Raw genomic sequence first — 6,577 nt, 5'->3', positions numbered from 1 at the left:
AGTAAAGAGGTTCTCTTCTATCTTTGCTTTGGTGAGTGCTTTTATCATGAAAAGGTATAGGATTTTGTCAAATCCTTTTTCTGTATATACCGAAATGATCGTGTGATATTTGCCTTTTATTTAATGTTATGGTGCATTGCACTGATTGATGTTTGGACATTAAACCAACCCTGCATTCCTGAGATGAATCCTAATTTGTCATACTGCATAAATCTTTCTATATTTTGGTGGATTTATTTTATATTTTGGTGGATTTATTTTACTGCATCTATATGCATGAGGGATATTGATGGATATTTTCTCTTCTTATGATGTCTTTACCTAATTTTGGTGTCAGGGTAATTTTGGCATCATATAAGGAGATGGACAGTTTTTCCTCCTTTGTTACTTTTTTTTTTTGGATGAGTTTGAGAAAGTCCAATATTAACTTTTCTTTAAATGTTTTGTAGAATTCACCCAGTGAAGCCCTCTGATCCTGAGCTTTCCTTTATGGGAAGTTTTAAAATTTCTTACTCAATTACTTTACTTGTTATGGGTGTATTCAGTTTGCCTATTTCTTCTTGAGTCAGTTTTAGTAGGTTATGCTTTTCTAGAAGTTTGTTCATTACATCTAAATATTTATTGCCATACAGTTGTTTATATTATTCACTTGCAATTCATTTTATTTTCCTAATGTCAGAAATTATGTCTTCTCTTTAAATTCTGTCTTAGTAATTCATGTCTTGTCTTTTTACCTTAATTTAAGCTAAAGTTTCATAAATTTTGTTGTTCTTGTAATAGAATTAACTTTTGATTTTGTTGATTTTTCTCTGTTATTTTTCCATTCTCAATTTTTCTAATTTCTGTTTTAATCTACATTACTTTTTTTTTTTGTTTCAGCTTGATTTAGGGTTAGTTTACTCTTCTTTTTCCAATATCTTAAGGTAGACGGTTAGCTTATTAAATTGGGAGCTTTCCTTTTTGAATATAGGTGTTCACAGCTATAAGTTTCCCTCTGAATCATATTCCATGTGAATTTGAGAATAACGTGTATTCTGCACTTGTTGGATGGAGTGTTCTATAGTCTGTTTGCTCCAATTGGTTTATAATGTTGTGCAAGTCTTCTATTTACTTGTTATCTTTTGATTAGTTGTTTTATTCATTATTGAAAGTAGGATATTGAAGTCTTTAATTATTTTTTAATTGTCTATTTCTTCTAATTCTGCCAGCTTATGGTTCATGTATTTTGAGGCTATCTTGTTAGAGGCATATATAGCTTATAATTATTATATCTTCCTGAGGGATTAACTCTTTTATCATTATAAAATCCCTCTTTGTCTATAGTAACATATTTGTTTAAAATATCTTTTATCTGATATTAGTAGAGACATTCCAACTTTCTTAATGTTGCTGTTTCATGATATATCTTTCTCAATTATTTTACTTTCAACTTATTTGTGTTTTTGAATCTAAAATGTATCTCCAGTTGATAGCATATGGTTGTATTTTGTAATTTTACCCAGTCTAACTATCTCTTCCTTTTAAAGGGCTTTTTTTTTTCATTTAAAAAAATTATAGCAGTATATCACTCATACATAAACATACGTGTATAGTAATTGCTGTGAACTTACAAAACAAACATATATAGCATCATACAGGACTCTCATAACTCACCCTACCACCAATACCTTGCATTGTTGTTAAACATTTTTAACTAATGATTAAAGAGCATTATTAAAATATTACTACTATCCAAAGTATTTTCCCCAACCCACTCTATTATTATTATTATCTTTATATCATTTATTTATGAACATACATAAACAATCAGTGTATAGTAAAAGTGTGGACTTACAAACCAAACATGCATAACATTATACAGCAGTCCCATACATCCACCCTCCACCAACACCCTGCATTGTTGTGAGACATTGGTTTCAGAATATGAAAGAATATTGTCAAAATCTTACTACTAATTATATTCCTTATCTTATTTTCCCCCAACCCACCTTATTATTATTTTCTAAATATATGTTTTATGACAGAAGTTGAAAACTTATAAAACTATCATGTACATGTACAGAATTCCCAAACAACATCCATCTATCAACACACCACACTGTGGTAGAACATTTGTTACAGATAAAATAATATCATCTTATTGTTACCACATCCATATTGTACATCTGGCACACATTCTCAATACTGCCCCATTATCAACATAATACATCTTTGGCATAGATACAAGCATTTTATATTATTACTGCTAACTGCAGTCCATAGGGCACTGCAGTTCTATTTTTCCCAAGCTTCTCCACATTCCCACCACCCTGCAGTAGTGATGTACATTTGCTCTAGTTCACAAAGGTCATTCTTACATCTGTACCATCACCACAATTCTCATCCACCTCTTGATTAACTGTGCTACTCAGTTCCTAGATTATTCTCTATTATTCTGTCAATTGGCATTTACATCCCTAGATTACCATTTTCAGTCACATCCCCATTTATAAACTAGCTGTTACTCACTATTTGTTACCATCCACTCTATACATTTCAACAATTTCACAGTAAAGCTAATTAAAACTTCTGCATACATTAAACATCAGTAGTCCATCTCAGAACTTCTCTTATCTTCTTTAAGAATCCACCACCTACCACCAGGGCATGAAGATATTTTCCTACAATTTCTTCTAGAGGTTTTATGGCTCTTGCTTTTATATTTAGCTTTTTGATCAATTTGAGTTAATTTTTGGATACGGTGTGAGATAGGGGTCCTCTTTCCTTTTTTGGCTATGGATATACAGTTCTTTCATCACCATTTGTAGAATGGACTGTTCTGCCCAAGTTGTGTGGGTTTAACAGGCTAGTAAACATCATTTGACCACACATATGAGGATCTGTTTATGAACCATCAAATTGGCTCATTGATCTATGAGTTTGTCTTTACGCCAGTACCATGTTGTTTTTGCCATTATAGATAGATAATATAATTTAAATTCTGGAGATGAGAGTTTACTTTTCCTTTTTAAGATATTTCTGGCTATTCAGGACTCCTTACCCTTTCAAATAAATTTGATAATCATATTTTCAATTAAAAAATGCTGGTGGAATTTTTATTGGGATTGCATTGAATCTGTGTATCAATTTGAGTAGAACTGATGTCTTAATTGTATTTAGTCTTCCAATCCATGAGCATGGAATGTTCTTCCAGTTATTTAGACCTTTTGATTTCTTTAACATTGAGTTGCACTTTTCTGAATACATTAGCTTTACATCGTTGGTTAAGTTGATTCCTATTTGAGTTTTATCTGTCATATTTTATTTTCCCTACTCTTCTGACAGTTTTGCTTATGTTTATTGATATAATCCTCATTTCTAGACTCTCTTCCAGGCCTCTCTGTCCTGTTTTCTTTTCAGACTCTATTATCCTCTTTAGTATTTCCTGAAAATCTCTTGCTTAGAAATTCTCTCAGTTTCTTTTTATCTGTGAATATTCTAAACTCACCCTCCTTTTTTGAAAGACAATCTTTCTGGATGTAAGATTCCTGGAGGGAAGTTTTTCTCTTGTAGTATTTTAAAAATATCATAGCACTGTCTTCTTGTCTCCATGGTTTCTGGTGAGAAATCAGCACTTAATCTTATTGGATATCCCTTATAAGTTATGCATTACTTTTCTCCTGCTGTTCTCGGAATCCTCTTTGTCTTTGGCATTTGATATTCTGATTAGTATGTGTTTCAGAATTGGTCTATTCAGATTTTTTCAGATGGGAGTATATTGTGCTTCTTGGATATGGATATCTAGTCCTTCGTTAGGGTTGAGAAATTTTCTACCATTATTTCTTCAAATATACCCTTTACCCCTTTTCCCTTCTCTTCTCCTTCTGGGACAGCCATGACATTTCTTCATATATTCCCTCTGTCCCTTTTCCCTTCTCTTTTCCTTCTGTGACACCCATGACATGTATGTTAGCACATTCTTTGCTGTCATTTAGTTCCCTGACACCTTGTTTAATTTTTTCCATTCTTTCTTCATCTGTTCTTTTGTATGTTCACTTTCAGAGGCCATTTCTTCAAGCTCATCAATCCTTTCTTCTGTTTCCTCAAATCTGCTATTATATGATTCCAATTTTTTTAAACAAATCAAGTTAATTGATACATATTAATAAAACATACAATTCATCCACAGTGTACAATGAATGATAATTGGTATAATCACATTGTTGTGCATTCATCACTTCAATCATTATTAGAGCATTTCCCTTATTTCGATAATAATAATAAACAGAATCCAATGTTTTTTAAATTTCATTTATTGTGCCTTTCATTCCAATAAGATCTTCTATTTTTCCATGCACGTTTTCAAATTCTTCTTTATGCTCATCCACTCTCTTCTTTTTTTTAATTTTTTTAATGTTACATTTAAAAAAATGAGGTCCCCATATACCCCCACCCTCCTCACCCCACTCCTCCACCCAAACAACAATCTCCTCCATCATCATGAGACATTCATTGCACTTGGTGAATACATCTCTGAGCACCACTGCACCTCATGTTCAATGGTCCACACCATAGCCCACACTTTCCCACAGTCCCCCCAGTGGGCCATGGAGGACATACAATGTCTGGTAACTGTCCCTGCAGCACCACCCAGGGACAACTCCAATCCCCAAAAATGCCCCCACATCACCTCTCTTCCTCCCACTCCATACCCCCAGCAGCCACCATGGCCACTTTCTCCACACCAATGCCACATTTTCTTCCAGTGTCTTCTGAATAACCTTAATCTCTTTAGCCATTTCATTGAATTTATTAAGGAGATTTGTTTGAACATCTATGATTAGCTGTCTCAACTCCTTTAGGTCATCTGGAAGCTTATCTTGTTCCTTTAACTGGGCCATATCTTCCAGTTTCTTTGTGTGGATTGTAATTTTTTTTTGGTGTCTTGGCATCTGTCTTAGTAGAGTATTTATTCTGGGTAGAGATTTTCTCTTTAGTTTAGGGCTTCCTGTTCTTTCTCCCTTGCTGACTGTGTAGTAGGAGCCAAAGATGTAGTTGGTGTTATAAGCTGTGGAGGCTCCAGCTGCTTCTTTGCCCCTGGGACCAGTGAAGCTACTCCGAACTTTTCCCTTTGCCAGGGGTAGGACAGAGTCACAGCTATGTGAAATAATCCAAGTCATACAGGCCTAGATTGTAGGTGCCCAGAGAGATTGATGAGGCTTCATGCCCCTTTCTCTCCTGCCTGGGGAGGGGATGGAGCTACAGGTCTGGGCAGCAATCTATGTAGGGTGGCTTCAAGATGACTGCAGTTGCCCTGGTAGACTTCCAATTATTCAGTCTGTGCCAGCAATGATACCTGCAGTTACCTGGGTAGGGTGGTACAGGGCCTGCTAGGCTCCTCCCTACCAGAGGTGGGGTTGAAGCCTAGTCTAGGGCTGTAGGTGATCTGGGTGAAAGAAACTGGTTCCTACCATCACTGTGATTTTCAGTTAGCCCCACTTCCACTCAGACGGGGGGGTGGAGTCAAAATGGTGACCATTGGCCTCCCGCTGACCTGGACATATTCACACCCTAGCTGTTCCTAGGGTTATTCCTTAGCCAGCCGAGTCTACCAATCAGTAGCCAAAGTCAGTGGCCAACCTTCTCCTCTCCCCTGTTTTTGGGAAAAGAAGCTTCCAAATCCAACCTCAATATAGCTCCTGGGGCAGTGTGCTGCCAAAATAGGATGATCACCAGCCTCCACGGCTTGGCCGGTAATTTCCCAGAAAGGCTGGCACAGGTACTCCCAGCTTCCTCCAGGCTGGAGGCGGGGCTGGGGCTAGGCTAGAGCTATAATCTGATCTGGATGGAAAGAAGCTGGTCCCCACCAGCACTGTGATTTTCTGTTTGCTCCTCTTCCTCTTGTGCCAGGCACAGAGTTAAGATGGTGGTTCCTGGCCTCTTTCTGACTTGGACAGGCTCAAACTCTAGCTGTTCTCAGGATTATACTTTAGCCCACTGAATTTACTCATCAGTAATTGAAGTTGGTACCCAACTGTCTCTTCCCCGTTTTTGGGAAGTGGAGCTTTCAATTCCAGTTGCAGGGCAACTCCCAAGGCATCTTGTGCCTCCAGTGGTGGATGGGCACCCGCCTCCATGGCATGGAGTGCTCTACTTCTAAAGAGCTTTTTAAAAAATCCACTCACATTAAATGTTTTTATTGATACTATTGGATATAAGTCTGCCATTTTACTTTTTGTGTTCTATATGTCTCATGTATTTCTTGTAATTATTCTTGCTATTCTTTTCCTCTTTTTCTTTTATTGCTTTCTTTTGTATTCAATGAATATTTTCTAGTATAACATTTTAATTTCTTTAATGATTTTTCATTATTTTTAAAAAGTTATTTTCATAGATGCTGCTCTTGGGTTTATTACTATCTACTTCAGTTTTATACTATCTTGATTGCAATAATATATAGGAATATTATTCATATTTAGCTCTACTATATCTTCTCCCTTCTGGTATTTTTTATACATATTATATTCATATATATTACAAACCCAACAAAACACTGTTACAATGATTACTTTATATAGTTTTTCCACTCTAAAGAAAC

Source organism: Dasypus novemcinctus, chromosome 16 (assembly GCF_030445035.2).
Source record: "Dasypus novemcinctus isolate mDasNov1 chromosome 16, mDasNov1.1.hap2, whole genome shotgun sequence".
In the NCBI taxonomy this organism is placed as follows: Eukaryota; Metazoa; Chordata; class Mammalia; order Cingulata; family Dasypodidae; genus Dasypus; species Dasypus novemcinctus.
The sequence above is the reverse complement of the archived record's forward strand: the minus strand, read 5'-3'. Positions refer to the sequence as shown.